This window comes from Suncus etruscus, chromosome 3 (genome assembly GCF_024139225.1).
Source record: "Suncus etruscus isolate mSunEtr1 chromosome 3, mSunEtr1.pri.cur, whole genome shotgun sequence".
Lineage (NCBI taxonomy): Eukaryota > Metazoa > Chordata > Mammalia > Eulipotyphla > Soricidae > Suncus > Suncus etruscus.
Window position 1 is genome coordinate 96,365,980 of NC_064850.1, and position 4,572 is coordinate 96,370,551.

General features: G+C 39.6%; 1 non-coding gene across 1 annotated transcript; it reads right to left on the reverse strand.

Moving 5' to 3' along the window:
- Nucleotides 1–1,243: 1,243 nt before the first annotated feature.
- On the reverse strand, nucleotides 1,244–1,362 carry LOC126005728 (5S ribosomal RNA). Its single transcript, XR_007494766.1, has one exon. It is a non-coding gene; the product is annotated as a 5S ribosomal RNA (ribosomal RNA).
- Nucleotides 1,363–4,572: the final 3,210 nt, after the last annotated feature.

Consider the following 4,572-nt stretch of genomic DNA (forward strand, 5'->3'; position numbering starts at 1 on the left):
ATGAGGGAACCTACTTAGAAAGCAACCAGGAGAAAGATGCCTGGAAGGAAAGAAACCTCTGAAAGATTTCTAGCTTTGTTTGAGCACCATGAGGTTTTACAGATGTTGTGGAGACTTTGAGTAAGAGTAACATAGGAAACAATGCAAAAGTATAATCCAGCAAAAATGATGGGACAAACAGAATACTCTTCATATATTCTCTGAGTTCTTCTAAGCAAGCTGTTTAATCAACTTCAAATTGACAAGAGAAAACAAACAAAAAAAAGAAGTTTAATAGCAGCATATGTAATATTTTCTGCCCATGTGAGCAAAACTGAGCCAGCAAGACTGAGTGACCCACCAAAGTGGTTTCAGCAGTTACCACCTGAAATACCTTGTGCTAAAAACAAAAATTACTGGAGTGAAGGAAAGTCAGACTTTGGTAAAGTTATTAGGTGAAACCAAATCTATTTTCTTACCATATTCTGACTGGTTTGCACATTCTTTCCTGTTCTGCCCGGGTTATCTCTGTGAATACCCCAATGTCACACCCCCAAAATGTTCAATGGTGTTCTCAGCTGTCTGGTCTGAGTGAGCTTGTGGATGGGTATGATTGTTCGCTGAAGCAGAAGTACATCCTATCCAGGATGAGTTCTTTTTGCACCCTGAGTTACTAAAGGACACAGAACTTGGAAAATAAACTTGGAAAAGAAATCAATGCACAAATTAATACAAATTATTTGTTGACATATTTTTGATATTTTAGAAGTTCATAGAGTCTTTCAAGTTTTATTTGTAAGTTTTGTGGTAGTTTTTGTGGCCAGAAATATGTTGGAGGAATCTAACTCTTGCAGCTTCAATTAGCTATAGGAATTATTATGCACTGCTTTGCCTAAGGCCACAGTTTCCAAGAATCCATCAATGCCGTTAAGAGAGGACTTAATGTATTTCATTTTCCTGGCCTCAGTGACCCAGCATTGCCCAGGAATTCTGCAGCCTTGGATCTGTTCCTTCTGTGATGCCCTTGCAGATCTCCTTTAGCTATATGAACATTTCAGTTTTTTCTTGAAGGAGGGTCCTAGGGTCTTCTCTTACTCTAATTTCTTTGTTGTCTCTGCTTTGTAGATGTAGCTCTTTTGATCCAGCCACCCCTATAACTATTTCATTAAAATTTAAAAAATTAATTAGACATAATTTAAGAGGTTGTTGATAATTGAGACAATATTTCTTTTTTTCTTCTTCTTATTTGTTTATTTTTTTTTTTAGCCTACAGCACCCGGTATTCCCAGGTGGTCTCCCATCCAAGTACTAACCAGGCCCAACCCTGCATAGCTTCCGAGATCAGACGAGATCGGGCAAGTTCAGGGTGGTATGGCCATAGACCCAGACAATATTTCAACTTTTCCCCACTAGTGTTTCTAGGTTCCCACCCAGCCACCTCTCCCTGCTACCTGCCACCTTTAACTACACAGTTATAAAGTTTTTAGTGGTCAAAATTCATTCACACAATGTTCCAACACCCATTCCTTCACCAGTGCACACTTCCCATCACTAAAATTCCCAATTCCCCTCTACAGAACCTGCTTTTATGGAAAACACTTTTCTTCTTTCCATTTCCCTCTCTCTTTCTCTCTCTGTCCCTCACTCTCTTCTTTTTACTTTTAGGCAATATGGTTTGCAGTACTGCTGCTGTAAGGATATTATGCATATCACTTTACCTCCTGTTAATACCCAGTTCTTTTTTTTTTTTGTTTTTTTGTTTTTTTGTTTTTTTGTTTTTTGGGTCACACCCGGCGGTGCTCAGGGGTTACTCCTGGCTGTCTGATCAGAAATAGCTCCTGGCAGGCACCAGGGACCGTATGGGACACCGGGACTTGAACCAACCACCTTTGGTCCTGGATCGGCTGCTTGCAAGGCAAACGCCGCTGTGCTATCTCTCCGGGCCCAATACCCAGTTCTTGAAGTGATTACTTCATAGTGATTACTTGTCATGGTGGTCCCTTCTCCTAATTGCACTTCCGCACCCCTTTGTGGCAAGCTTCCTACCAGTCCTCCTGGCTCTTGTTTCTTTTGTCTTTGAGCATTATTCTTATGCTTTGTTTTTTATATTCCACATCTGATACTATGTTTATCCGTGTATAAATAAATTATATAACTTTGTTTCTCCTAACATAGTATTTCATTGTGTAGATGTACCATAGTTACTTTATCCACTCGTCTATTCTCAGGCATTTGTGTTCTTTCCAGATTCTGGTTATTGTGAATAGTGCTACAATGAACATAGGAGTACAGATGTTTTTTCTATACTTTGTTTTTAGACCCATAAGATATATACCCAAGAGCAATATTGTAAGGTCAAATAGAAGTTCAGCTTCTATTTTTTTTTTTAGAATATCCATATTGTTTTCTCCCAAATCTAAAACAGTTGACATCCCCACCAGCAGTGAATGAGAGATCCTTTCTCCCTGCATCTGTGCCAGCATTGGTTGTTCCTGTTCTTTTTGTGTGTGTCAGTCTCTGTTCATCATGACTGACATATTTAAAAGTTTGAACGTTGAACACACTTTAAATGTGTTCAGTGTTGTTGAGTCTGTGCTGTGGTCACTTAGCTAACTTCTCTTTCTCATCGCTGTTATAACCTAGGCCCAGTTCCCACGTTACTTCCCTTTCTTTTCTTTACCTCTTGAATTCTTTCCTTCTCTGCCATTTTTCTTGTACTCTGAGATCAAGGCTGATTAAGACACCCATTTAGTCCATTTGTTTCATCATCCCGTCATTATATACCATTGAGAAATGAGATCGTCTTATGTTTATTTTTCTTTTTCTGACTTGCTCCACTCAACATGACATTATCCAGTTCATCTGGGTTGCAGCAAATTGCATGCCTTCATCTTTCCTTGATTCATACCTATGATTTATGCATAATCTCAGATAACCCTGAAATGATCTGTGACTCAAATATGTCCTTTGAGTTCCAGACCTATGTCATATTTTGGACAGATTAGAGTTCTCCTCAATATGAGCACATCCCTGAACTCCTGAACTTCCTCAATCCTAGTCCTTGTCCAACAACCCTTGCGCAAAGTTCATCTGGGCAAATGAGAGCCTCAGGCTCTCCTCAACATCATCGCTTCCCTTCTTCCTCTTCTCACCACATCTTGCCGTGCGAGCTCCCCAGTTCATTTATTCTTTCCACTGACACTAACATCAGCAGCAAACCCCCAAAATCAGGCTGCTTTTTATTTGTCTTATTTGTCTTCTGTTAACCACAGCAAATGGGTCAACAACGCTTATTTCATATCAAGAGATGTTTCTTGATACCTCCTTTTGCTTTCAATGGGTAACACCCCTAACATGGTTCCTACACCCTAGCTCCCTTTCTCCCTGCTGCTTGAATTGTCTTCCCTATCTTCCCTCATTCCATAGGCTTTTGGAAATTCTTCCCCAGTAGACTTTTTGTCCCATGCCCTGGAAATGCCTACTCAGAATTTATAACTCAATTTAAGCACTAGTTGGCCAGGTAGCTGACTACTTACGGCAGGGCAAATTTGGTTCAGACAGGAGAGATACTCTCTCTTTCTCCTCTATCTCTCAATATTGGACCACTCCTAATAAGTACTCATAAATATTTGTAGCATGAGTGAATGATACTTCATAAACATTTTCTTAGGGGATTTTCAATGCAGATTGAATTTTACTGTTTTCTTATAAGATGAGCAAAAATGCCCTCAAAAATTGCTCTCAAACCTGACTGACTCTAAAATAGATGAATCCAACTAAACTCAACTAAAGAAGTTGTCTTGGGACTTTTGGGGAATGGAATCAGGACAGTGAAGTAATGTTTTAGTCTCCTAGCATATAGCTGTGCAAATCTAGCTCATATCTTATATCATACTATTTCCTTTGAGCTCAAGAGAAACTTTCACTACTTTAGATGCCAAAATCTAGACACATTTAGTGTTTTAATTTCTGCACCCTACCATATGATTAGCAGGAAGGAAGTAGTCGAGCTTGGCTCTATTTGCTTTCACTCATATATGGATGAAATGGCTATATGATGGGCACAGATGGGGCCTCTTTTTTTTCTTCAGGAAATTGGAGTGTATCTTATCAAGGGCAGAGAATGTATTTGGGAGAAAGTCAGCACTTCTGCTGAGTCATCTGTCTGAATATTTTGGAACAATTCCACTATAGGGGGCTCTCAGGAGCCAAAAGTAAACTTTTTAATGCCTGCTTATTCTATATCTCCTTCTCTAAGAATTTCTCAAATGAAAGGAGATAGTTTAATTCTAGGCACAAATGAATGGACTTCGGGGTCACCTGACTGTGTGTAGGTAAATGAGATTCCAGGACCAATTCCTGGAATTGGTCAACAGCACAAAACTCTTCTAGTTCCTCTTAGACTTACAAGCTGAAAGGCTATGTGAAACCAGGCTGGCATTGGCTATTTCTCCGCTATGGAAAACAGAGTTGGGTAATCTGACATGTGCAGTGAGACAGAGAGTTAAAGTTTAAGTAAAGACAAGACACCAGCTGGTCCCATTCCCTGGTTCTAGTTTCTTAGAAGGTTTGGGTATGTTTCCTATCCCACCA